We start from the raw sequence: 13,393 nt of genomic DNA on the forward strand, positions 1-13,393 counted from the left end.
CAGATTTCTGGACATATGAACTTTCTCAGTGCCATATACTTCTTGTACCAGGTTTTACAGGCAATACCGCTACCTGCTTACACGGGACTAGTATCATTTGATTTTTGATCCTGTTCCAAGGATAATTGCTAGTAGGGTTATCATTCCAACTATTGACCGTCCCCCAAGATTGTGGCTCTAGGGTGTAGTGCTATACTATCCAGGATCCTGGATGGTCTCTGGAGTCCCTGCATTCCTGAACTCTTTCACTTTGCAGATGCAGTCACCAGGGCCTCCAATCCGTGGGGACAGTGGTTTGCAGCCACATTGCCTCAGCTCCTCAGGGAGATCTCTATCAGCTGGTCCACAGGATTAAGAGTCCAGGGGAAATAATGGGTGTGGGTTCTGGGCGGGGGGGGGTGACTAGATGATGCGCCAATGGTATAGGTCCTAGAAGGTAACTATGAGTAGGGGGAGGGATACTTTGGAGCGGAAATAGACACTGTGATTTTATTTTGTACATCATTTGATGCTGTTTTACACCATTATTAAACAATAGGAGGTAGCCTTTGGGTGTGTATGTATTTTGTTTTATTTCTGTTTGACCCTATACTATCCAATCAGCTTCCAGCCTCAGCTTGTTCAATTAAACTTTGACTATAAAACCTAGAAGCTGATAGGTTACTATGTACGGCTGCACCAGATTCTGTGTGCACCAGCTTTAGTAAAGCTCTGCCATTATGTGAAAAAGAGAACTAGAGCACATTTGTAAATAAATAGTAAATATATTTCTTCAACAATATTTAAAGACCCTTTATAGAAACCCAAAATCAGGTGTAAAGTATTTTTATATCTAACATAGTTAAGGGGTATAATTCAAAAAATCTATTTTATTTTTTTAAAGCTAGGCTTGCTTAAAGAGTTAACAACGAAATCACTTCTGTGGCTCAACAGAAATGTATTATCTGTTTAAAAGGATTACTCTTGCTCAGGGAATATGAGGTTGGTAATGGACATAGGCTGATTACAATTGTCAGTAACAGAAAATAAATGAAGAATGACTCAGCTGAGCAATCCCGATGCTTTGTACAGATGTACCGAAACCACATGCTGGGTTCAAGCATTCTTAAACTGAGACACTTATACCAGTGGATAGCAATAAGACAGTGCCCCCTTAAATCTGAGGTCCTATGTACATAGCAAAAGAAATGAATCAAGATGTAATGTGAGAAGTCATGATAACTGTAGTCTGTACAAACCAGTACAGGATTAAACAGTTTAAAACAGTGTTTACAACTAAGTGCAGTGCATTTCGTTGTGAGAAGTAGCAGTAGTTTGAATCATTCCTCCCCGAGGGCCTCCATGTCCTGTGTCACTCCCTAAACAATTTTAGAGGATTTTTGCTTAAAATGAGTTTTCTCAGCCAGCTGAACCCACAGGACTTGTCATATCACACAATGTTCATGTCAAGGACTGCACATTTTATACTGGGTATTTTCATATCCCAGAATGGAAATTTAATGCCAAGACAGAACTTTATATTTAGTTTAGTAGTAGTGCATCCATGTTGGAATAACACCTCTCTGGATATCAATTGATAACTTATTTAGTAAGACTGAAAAAGTGGCTTTTATATCAGGTGACATGCAGTATGGCACAGCAGCCAACCAGAATGTAAGTTTACTGTAGTCAGATTAGTTTTAAAAAAAACTCATATTCAGACAATATGTAGGCTGTAGTGTTGATTTGATGGCTTCAAGACAGTAATAGCATGGAGATCAAAAGTTCTTACTTTGCTATGACTTCACTTGCTGCATCCTTGTTCTATGAGAGTGACTTGTGAAACTGTTAGGAAACCATAGACAGATAGCTAACTACCATTAAAAGTAGGCCAGCGTTGGTAGCCCCCGAAACCACATGCTGGGTTCAAGCATTCTTAAACTGAGACACTTATACCAGTGGGTAGCGTAGCTCTTGCTACACATTTCATTTAAGGGTCAGGAATTTCAGTTATAAATGGACACTAGTGAACTAAATCAGGCACTGGACCATCATTTTCTTTTCTTGATTATTCCATCGTTGAGATCTCCCTGCTGGTGCTACCAATCATTCACAACCATCATAAAGTCACATTTTACCTACTGTAGTAGAAAAAGCAAACATAATCAATAAAATGCAGGGACAATAAGTAGGACTTTTGCTGGTCATGGGAGCAGAAGCCTAGGGATTTGGGCCACAAGATCAATTTAAAGGTAAGAATGATTATTGTCAGGTGACCAAAGGCCTAAGCCAATTGGAGGAAGCCTGAAGCAGCATTTTCTCCAAGAAGGTATTTTAGCCCCTCTATTAAAGGGGTTGTAAACCTATGTGTTTTTTCACCTTAATGCATCCTATGCATTAAGGTGAAAATACACCTGTCTGTGACCGGCCCCCCAGCCCCCCAGTTTTACTTACCTGAGCCCTCAAACGTCACCCAGGGGGACGCGCTGTCTCTCTGCACGGAGTTATCGGCTCTTGATTGGATAGATTGATAGCAGCGTAGCCATTGGTTCCCGCTGGCGTCAATCAAATCGAATGATGCGGGCCCCGGGGGGGCAGGGCCGAGTCCTGCATTCGGACTCTATGGTCGCCAAATGCTGAACTCGGGAGCTCACCCGCATGGTAACCCCCCGGGAGAGCGTTTCTCCCAAGGGGTTATCTGATGTGGGGAGGAGCCACGAGAGCCGCCGAGGGACCCCAGAAGAGCAGGTTCAGGGCCACTCAGTGCAAAACGAGCTGCACAGTGGAGGAACGTATGATATGCTTTTTTTTTTTTTTTTTTTTTTTTTAAACTAACCCTTACAATCACTTTAAGCCAACCATCAACTGGGCTTATTTCATCCAGTTCTGCCTGAAATCCATATAGCGGGTGGCCTTGCTGGCCCCCTTCAAACCAACATCCTTCAACTGAAATTTCCAAGGAGCCAGGCGGACAATCGTTGGCCAGACAGCAGCTGAGTACACTAGCCGCAATGGGAGATTCATCTATCTGCACTGTTTAGTGTGGATGGAGAAACCGGTTAGGTTTTTTTTTTTTTATTTATTATTCAGCTGTAGGCTGGAAAAAAAACGATCTGTGAGTGTACATCTTACTTTACTCTTTTTTTTCTTATTTCAGCAAGTGTTATCAGAATTCTATGTAAGACTATTACTGTATAGCTTTATATTAATATTTGAATGTAGATCCACTGGGCAATTCTTTCAAGAGTTTTAAATATTCCGCATCTGCTTGAATTAAGATATGTGACTTTTCTTTTCTTTTTTTCTTTTCTAACTATGATTGTTACATTTTTTTTTAAAACTTTGTCAATACTTTAATATTCCAGATGACACATACAGGACATCATAGTATACTGTTTCTCATACTGCTAGGAAACGATGTGGTATACAATACAAAGGAAACACTGCAAGGAGTGAGGAATCAGAAGAGATATGCTTCGAGAAACCGTGAAACTCTGGCTTGTAAACCTCTTGTGGGCATTTCAACTGTTGGCTCAAAATAAGGCAGTTATTTATTCATTACAGAATAATTACATGCCTTTTATATGGAACTGGTACAAGTGCCTGAATTTTTACCTATAACCGTCTTTTGCAATTCCTTATACAGCAACACTCCGACTGGCAAAGGAAGGAGTAAACTTAGGAGCCAATTTGTCAGTACTGCATGCAAATGTAATGAAAAGAGCAGAATAAGCAGAGGGATAACCTATTGCTGTGCTGCTGCTCTTTCATTGCCTAATAAACAGGCTGGGTACCAAGCTGCACTGCTGTGGTGGAGGTTGTGCTGTCCATATTTGAGGCAGATTAGTTAACAGGGAGCATCATTTCATGTCTGGGTCTCTTAAAATACCCTGAGATAACTTGAAATTTCATTTTTTTTATCATAAAAGAACCCGTCATACGTTTTCAGTGAATTTACCTTGTAGCAGTTGACACATGCTTTTTCATTTTTGCTACATTTTTATTATCACATTTCACACATAAAGATTTGTAGTTCATGACTATCTTTGTGTCACATATATAAGTTACAAGTCTGCTACCAAGTGCAAACTGCTGCCATTGGTTAACCATCCGGGTACAGGGTTAATTATGTGTAGAATGTCACTGTGTCACTGTCACTGTGCATAACGCTGTCTAAGGTGCTTGCTGTTTAAGAATTAGCATTGCATCTAAACCTGGGCTATCCCAGCAGGTTATCTTTAAGAGGAATATAAATTTATGAATGCATCACTATTCTGCACATGTTCGCTTTGCTTATTTATTATATTCAGGTTTAAAACATTTTTTTTACATTTTGCAATTATGAAATATAACATATTCATTATATGCTGTATTCTAGCCAACAGATGTCGCTCTAATCTTCTTTTCACACATTTAGCTATTCCAACTTTCATGTATGTTGAAAGAAAGCAACAGAATCATCTCAGCAGTAGCTCATCCCTTGTCCAACAGTACCAGGTCTTAAAGGTAACTTTTCCTAAGAGAAACAAGCAGTAGTAGAGTATTGTATCATGTTAGCAACCAATTAATGCAAAGATTTTGAAGCTTAAGTAATACATTTATTGGCTAACTCTGTGTCTCCCAACCTTTATTAAGTGAAGGAACCCTTTAAAATTATGAACAATCTTGAGGGACCCTCCAAAATTATGGACAGTCTTGAGGGACCCTCCAAAATTATGAACAATCTTGAGGGACCCTCCAAAATTATGGACAGTCTTGAGGCGCCCGATTCTAAAATATAAAAACTATTCTGATAGTCTTACATAATGCAGCAACATCAATACACGTAGTACACCCAACATAAAGGTGATTTATTCTTCCAAAGCAAATAATCTTTGGCAAACTGGTACTGACTAGTACAGTATTCCAATGTTTCTCTTCTCCCTCAATTTCTGTCCCTCACTTAGCTAATGAGACCCCAAAGCTGATGGAGAGAGGCAGGGGAGGGTCAAACAAGGATAATATGTAGGCCACCGACATCCTCCTTATCAACTAATGATGTCATTGGTCATTAGGAGGTTGGCAGTTATAAGGTTGTAATGGTGTACGATGAAACCTTGTGGCTTTGTGTAACTAAAAGGCAGGTTTTATCCACCCAGCGGCTTGTATACAATGTTGGGGACATTTTTAGGCATTTTGCCAAGGCACCCCTGATGAAACCTCAAGGCACCCTGCTTGAAAAAGGCTGGGCTAACTTATGGTTATTAAACAAAGAAAACAAAAACGGCTGCTCTTCGTTTCTTCTACTGCCATTGGTGGCTTATCATTTTGCAACTGCTAGTTGCCTGGCTGTCATGATAACCCCCTGGCTTCAACTGACCTTCCAGCTTCAATACTCTGAACTGAACTAATACAAATATGCAGATTAGGACATCTCTCTTTTCTTTGACTTTTCTGATCTGCATACTTGTGCCAGGTGGCTAAAAAGCCAATAAAACAGCCAGACAGCTAGAATTTTAAAAATAAGCAAAAATTATTGCGCTGGTAGAACAAACGAGCTGCTGGCAACAAGACAATAGGATACATTTGTGAATATCAAGTATAAAATAAAAATTTGCTGCGCTAAAAGATTGGTAATATAATGAAACAAACAAAATGTAACAAAAAATGAGTCCCATTAGTGTCTCATAAGAAAGAATAAATGTGTAGATTCTTCTGATTGGAAACTCCCATGGTGTGCATCCAGTAAAGGTGTACATGACAAATCAATAAGTAAAATATCCAGGTGCACCTCCACCGAAAGACAAAAATTGCCTCTTTACCAGAAACAGTGGACTCTAATGCACGACCGGACTTTTCGACCGGACTGGTCCGACGGAACAAATCCGTCGCACAATCCGACCATGTGTGGGCATCATCGGACCTCCAGCGGACTTTTTCTGTCGAAATCCAGACGGACTTTAGATTTGGAACATGTTTCAAATCTTTCCGACGGACTCGAGTCCGGTCGAAAAGTCAGTTCGTCTGTATGCTAGTCTGACGGACAGAAAAGGATGCAAGGGCAGCTATTGGCTACAGGCTATGAACTTCCTTATTCTAGTCCCTTCGTATGTCATCACATTCAAATGAACGGACTTTAGTCCGTTCATGTGTGGGCAAGTCCAGTCGTTCGAAAGTCCGTTGTAACTCCGTCGAAAGTCCGTCGGAAAGACCGTCGGACCTTTGATGCTGAAAAGTCAGCTCATGTGTACGGGGCATTAGTTATAAGTCGAAAACGCTGTATATAGATCCAAAATGGAAATCCGGTGTTTCTTTCCTCTTATATTGTTAAAAGTATCATGGCTTATGGTAAAAATAACTCCATCATAAAGAATAAATGGAAAATATCCACGTAGTGTAAAACTGTATAACCTGTTTATTAAAACAAAGTAATGCTAATACCTCACAATGAAGAAGATAAAATTCAGCTTGTATGTAGAAGTATTGGTCCCATAAACCGATCCAACCACCTCGTAAAGTAAAAAAAATTCTAAAATAACAAACATGTTATACTTACCTGCCATGTGCAATGATTTTGCACAAAGCAGCCCAAACCTCCTGTTTTGGAGTCCCCCACTGGCGCTCTAGTCTCCTCGGTGCGCCACCATAGGAAGCCACTTTCTATGGGGGTTCACCTGCAGGCTTACTCCCGAGCGGAGCTGTGTGCATCTATAGCCACACACAGCACAGCTCAGCCCTTCCCCCTGCTCCCTCCTCACAGGATTTTACTGACAGCAGGAGCCACTGGCTCCAACTGCTGCCTCTCTCTCCTGCGAATGCATGGAGAGAGGAGAGAACCACTAGAGATGGGCACAGCGCTGGATTAAGTGAGAACTCAGGTAAATATAATGGGGGGGGGGGGGGGGTGAGTGAGCGATACAAATACTAGGATATTGTTTACTTTAATACAGGAAATGAATTAAGGAAAAAAATGCTCTGCCTTTAGAACCGCTTTAAGGAAAATGTTTCTTAATCAGACATAGATAGTTGTAAAGTATGTTTTGTTTATTGTGCAGTATAGCTGACCCATGGTGCTCTGGGTATCCTTTGCTGAACCCAAAAGAAAGTCCCCCCCCCCCCCCCCGTGATTATTTTCTTGTTTCATCTAGGGGAACAGGAATAAGCAAAATAACTTATTCCTCGCTTCCATAGCATCCAGCACTCTCCTGTGGTGCTCAGCACTACCAGTATGTTGGCAGGTTCTCGACATCCTCTGGACCACTGGTCCTGCATTATGCATGATGACATTGGAAAGGCCATGACTGAATAAGCAACTAAGAGGAACGGCTTTGTACTAGTAATACAATGGGGAGGAAGCCTGTGGGGATGAGGAATAAGGCATAGATGATTGGTTTGTTTTCGATCAGCCAGAGAGCTGATCGAAAAAAAATAAGAATGGGATCCCCGATCCACAAAAGAGAGGTTGCTGGAGGAATCCTCCCTGCTGTGGAATTGCATTCTGACGGCATGACCTCCTTTACTGTCAGAATGCCAGAGGGCTGATCGAAAAAAAAAAGAATAGGTTCCCTCATCCACAAAAGTGAGGTTGATGGAGGAATCCTCCCTGCTGTGGAATTGCATTCTGATGGCGGGACCTCCTTCACTGTCAGAATACACTGATCATTGTTGCAGCTACTGATCAAATTAAAGTTTTTCAACAGTTCCATAGTTCTATTGCAATAAGTTGATCGTTAGAGTGACTTCTGTCGAGAGGGTACAGCCACAGATTGTTCATAATTTGGCCGGTTCAGCAGGGATCTATCTATCTATAGCCAGCTTAACCTCTTCTTGCCAACCGTATGCAAATATGCAACCCCACTGGACTGGGAACGCATATTTGCGTATCTCCCGTAGTGCTGGGAGCATGCTGCATTGTGCACCAGGGTCTCAGTGGAAGCCCCGAGTCCTGTAATAACGTTCAGGACCTGGAACACCCAATTCCGGGTCACCTGATCGCTGTAAAAGCTTCTGATTAGCAGTGATCGGTCACTGTGAAGCCCACCCCCGAATTTTCTTTCTCTGTGAATGGTGGAGAGAGATGCTTAGTATCTCTCTCTCTCTCCTTGCAGTGAAAAAAAAAGTGTGCGTAAAAAAAAGAAATAATAATAATATTATAAAAAAAAAAATAAAATATACCTAGAGCAAGGTTTGAGCTAGGTCAGTGCCAGGGTTAGTGTTTGGGTCAAGTTTAGGGTCAATGGTCAAAGGTCAGGGTCAAATGTTAGGGTCAAAGTCAGGGTCAGTTTTGTTTTTTTTTTACAGGATTTTTTTTTTTTTTTTTTAATTAGTGTCAGTGTGCTTTAGGTAGGATAGAAAAATGCAAAATGCGCACTATTGTTTTGGGGCTGTACTACGGGAACAAACAACTAACTTACACATATGTGGTATAGCTGTGATCGTCAGGAGCAGGAGAATTGAATTTGTGTTTTTTTCAGTGGTAGGTTATGGTAGTAGCAAGAAATAATCAGCTAAATAAAAAAATAAAAAATGTTTTTTACTATTTTGGACCAGTTTTCTTTTGATAATGAAAAAAAAATCAGGAGATTACCATTTACTACCAAATGAAAGTCCAATTTGTCCTGAAAAAAACAAGGTATAATCCACCTGGATGCACAAAGTAGTTGTGATGATATGTACAGTTTTACTAACAAAAGTCACAGTTGCAAAATTGTGCTTAGGCATTTAGCTTTGTTTTACACTTAGGCGCGAAGGGGTTAAGGAATGAGGTGAGTATTGCTGCATATTACCCCTAGACAAAATAAGCAATTGACCCTTGCAGTGCAGAGGAGAGGGGCGCCACCCTGATACTTTTTCTAGCTGGCTGGAGTTTAGTTTTATATGTTTATTAATAAAATATAGATTATGTGTACATATTAGATATAAAAAAACATCATATATGAAAAAAAAAAATTTGACCTAAAACCTATATAGTTAGTTGCAATTGCTGACTTTTTGAAGTTGTACACTGCACGACTGTAGCCCTCACCCTTGCTTCACCCCTTCCACGTGTCACCAACTGGAACCAGTAAGTATCCAGTAAAGTCCAAACTCTGATAGTCCTAATTCAGCTGTTTGTTTTAAGGCTCTGGATTACTAAGTAGTGACCCAGAGATAAGGATTTCAGACCAGAGCCTACCCTTTCCTCTTATGCTTCTACCCTGACAGGTTCTCTTTAAGTTTAGCCTTAATTGGGATGTTTCCTTTCAAAAAGATACCATTAGGGAGGAGCCCGCAGTTCGAGTCGAACGTAAGTCGGACTCGAACATCAGATGTTTGTTTGCTCGCAAACGAACCGACCATATGGGGCGTTCGTGGGAAATTTGAGCGCCGTGGAACGCCCCATAGTGCACTGCAAGATCTCAGTGCATTGACGTCTGATGATTGGCCAAAGCATGCACCTGACCTGCATGCTTTGGCCAATCACAGTGCGCTCTGCTGCGAGTGCCATAATCATGGCTCAGGGGGACTAAGTCCACGCCCCACACTATATAAGGCTGCTTACATAGCGGCCGTGTATAGTGTGTGGACGGAGATAGATTGAGCTAGATTAGGTGGGCAGGTTAGTTAGTGGCGTGCAGGCAGTGTATTTAATATATATATATATATATATATATATATATATACAGTCTAATATATATATATATATATATATATATATATATATATATATATATATATATATATATATATATATATACTATGCATTTAGTGTAGACTAGATATTCAGTGTAGACTCTATATTCAGTCAGTGCAGGCAGAGTAGTATATATAATACAGTGTATTCAAGTGGTTAAGGGGAACCCCATGCCAAAATAAAAAAAATGGGGCGGGGGTTCCCCCCAAAATCCATACCAGACCCCTCGCCCACCCTTGCCCGGTGGACAAACGAGCACCCTCTCGCTCCTGAACCATACCAGGCCGCTTGCCCTCAACATGGGGAGGGTGCTTAGGGGTCCATCACCGGGTGGCTCCGCCCTTGCCTTTATAACAGCTGTCACCGCAAAAAGACAGCAGTCGGCGGGAAGCCTCTCATTGAGGCGGAGCTCCTTTTTTTTTTTTTTTCGGGTCCGTCGACGCCGTGATTGAAGATGGATGGACATCGCGAGACACTTTTTTTTCTTTTTCAATAAAGAAATTGTCAAAAACGTTCTTTTGTGTTTTTTACTTTTTGACACTTTTTTGGTGAATGGGTAGGGGTACAATGTACCCGATACCCATTCACATGGGGGGCGGGATCTGGGGGTCCCCTTGTTAAATATACAGCTAAAATGGCCTGGTATGGACTGGGGGGGGGACCCACACAGTTTTTTCCCTTGATTTTTATCTATATTCCCAGAACCCGGCAATACATTACAGCCACAAGCAAGTTTAAATGACATTTTTTCCTTTAGAAATGTAATTTTGCTGCGGGACAGTAAAACACATTAGACAGATGCGCTACTTTACAGGCAGACTATGGGGACCCAGGCATGATACTTAAAGGAATATTTCATTTTTAATCGTTTCACTTTAAGCATTCTTAAAATCTCTGTCGTTTCCCCGTACACTTTTTATGGCAATAACTTGCATATAAGCCTTTAAAATGAGCACTTTTGATTTTTCATATTCGTGTCCCATAGCCTTTAACGGTATTCGCATGTTCGCACAAATGTTTTTGCCTGTTTGCATGTTCTGGTGGGAACCGAACCGGGGGGGGGGGGGGGGGCGTTTGGCTCATCCCTAGATACCATGCATCAGGTGAAAAGTGAATTATTTGCAGCACAGAGCAATATCAAAAAAATCTACAGCTGAAATTAAGTAGAAAACATGAGCTTCCTATTCTCACCCTCTCTATAAATTGTTTGTGACCCAAGTCCTTACTGAGTTTTTTTTATTCCTACTTTCAAATACTTTCAGGGTCATATGGTATAAATAAACAATATACGTTGTCATTAATGCCTTCCATATGCTTAGAGACATCCTTTGAAACATTATGAAAAAACACAAAAAAATCTCCACATATCTAAACACAAAGTCCTATACGAGAGTTTTTTTTTTTTCTTTTTAGGAAAAATCATGCAAAACAAAAGAATATTAACAATATAATATGTGTAGTAAGCAAAATAAATGTTCATAGGGGAAACTGTGATTAACACCTGAAGATTAGATTTTAAAGGTTCTGCTTTATTCCACCCTTAAAAGCTGAAAACCTTTGGCTTGTTATATGATAGCAAAAATCACTGATGTTCACACTATCTTAATAAAGCCCTATGTGCTTTAGTTGTGAATGTGATGTGCTGCTGTGCAGCAATCCAAGACAACCAATCAAAATTCAATGTTGTATTAAACTACAGTATACTGCTAAAATATGATATGTGATGGCTATGAAGGATATCACTACGCTTTTATTTTTACAACATTCATTATAACACAAAGAGGCTTATAATTTGGGGCCATTTGCATATGTAATAACAAACAGCAACCCATCAGAACTTATTTTGACTGTTCTGATTATTCTATAATCATGAAATCACTGTTATGCAGCAACCCATGGCAACCAATCAAAATTCAATTGACTGCAGTAAACTGCTAAAAGCTGATATTAGATGGGTACGAATTATAGCACACCACTGTTCTTTTTATAACATTTATTATACCCCAAATAAGCTTATACATCAGGGCAATGGGCACATACAGCAACCCACATCAACCAATAAGAACTAATTATTCATTGTTCTGGCCATTCTATAATCATGAATGCAGAAATTGTGATTGGTTATTGTGGATTAGTGCTCTTTTGCCCTGACTTGTTAAAACAAAAAAACAGTTAAATGATAAATGAAAGAACATACTAAGAAATAAAATGATGTCAATTACCTGCTCATTCAACAAGTACAAAGTCTAAATCACTGACCTTTAATAAGTTGATTTGTCTAGGAGGGTTGCATGGGTTGTGCATCCAGTAAATGTTCCTCATGAGACGACACGTGATTATGAGAGCTGGAGATTTAAATAAAAAAACTGAAATCTACAATAGAAGTAATTTCTGTGGAACGTAAGACTTTTGAGATGCACGTGCTCCAATCCCTGTGTTATCATGTCTGGTCCATCTTCCTCCTCTCCAGTTCTTTGTGTGTCTGAGTGAATGATGAAGCCAGCTCTGAGCTTCAGTGTGTTCTCCCTCCCTCTTTGTAACAAAGCTTCTTCGTGACAACTATTGAAACCTCCGCTGGTAGACCAACCATTCTTGCACACCGTATTGTGGAGGTAACTACGACAGTGCTGAAATACTATTTCATTAACTCCAGAGCAACCCTTTTCCATCGCCCCTCCTGTATTACTATTTACATATCATTTACCATCTCAACTCCTTGTTTTTCCTTATTAGGCTTAATGAAGTGCCTTACAAAGGCTTCTCCTGAAAGCAGTCTTTGATCACAAGTCCCTGAATCTGGACATTGATAGGAAGTTGTTTTCATAAAAATGCACGCACCGATTGTCCCAGTGCATATATTTTTTTCCAGGCAGATGCGGCCAGAGACCTCTGGTTTATTTCAAGGAAAACAATTATATATGGCTGAGAATATCAAAAAGGCTAATCTCTATTTTACACCAAAACTATTTTATGTCTATTGCATTAGAGTTTTGTATACATAAACATGACAACCTATTTAGGATGCCCTTCCCATTAAAGGTGACCACAAGTGGGAAAGATCAGTCACCAGGAATGGCAGCTGCAAAAAAATCTCCTGTCCACGCTTAAATGAATTTATGACAGTACCCATCATCACTTTGCACTTTGAAATGGTGATGTTCTTTGGCAAAGCTCACATGGCGAACATCTTCCCTTTGGTTACAGAGATTTTCAAGTATGTCACAAAATCTCTACGTGTGATAGTAAGCACAGTCTTGCAAATAAAGCTCAAATCTGCTTCCTTGCTTGTAAATATATTGTAGTACTGTGTTACCCTTCCATTTTACTCATTTTGTATCATAACTAAATTAATCAGTGGCAAACAAAGCCTGTCACTACACCAGTCAACTGTGGAGTGCTGAGGTTCTTTCAGAAGTTGCTGAGGGTTCCTTGAGAACAGAGCAGTAACAGGTTGATCGTTAGACTACACTGACCACCAGAGTAGGAGGTCACTACAATTTTTCAAGTTTTTCTATTCAGATAATCACTGATAATATAGAGCGGATGGAAGGGTTTAGGGCACTTATTCTTTATCATTTTATTTATAACTCTGTACAACCTACCAATTGTTAGGAGTGTGAGACATGCTCCTACTCCAGCCACTCCTTCTGCCTCCCTCCCTGCAGCAGCCACCCCTTTCCCGGCCTGAGTGTCAGTTTCTAGGCAATGTGCCCCGCACTAACTGCAATGCCCCTCCATTTTTACTGGCCAGCAGAGAGAGGC

At 40.4% G+C, this 13,393-nt stretch overlaps 1 protein-coding gene across 2 annotated transcripts in view; it reads right to left on the minus strand.

Moving 5' to 3' along the window:
• HRH1 (histamine receptor H1) overlaps window positions 1-12,233 on the minus strand; it is a 353,387-nt gene extending 341,154 nt beyond the window's left edge. For both annotated transcript variants that reach the window (XM_073592373.1, XM_073592370.1), the window contains exon 1: window positions 11,891-12,233. The gene's annotated coding sequence lies outside the window, so the exon portion shown is untranslated. The remainder of the gene's footprint in view (window positions 1-11,890) is intronic.
• Between the last annotated feature and the right edge of the window lie 1,160 nt (window positions 12,234-13,393).

The sequence above is a fragment of the Aquarana catesbeiana genome, linkage group LG07 (assembly GCF_042186555.1).
Source record: "Aquarana catesbeiana isolate 2022-GZ linkage group LG07, ASM4218655v1, whole genome shotgun sequence".
NCBI classification, from domain to species: domain Eukaryota; kingdom Metazoa; phylum Chordata; class Amphibia; order Anura; family Ranidae; genus Aquarana; species Aquarana catesbeiana.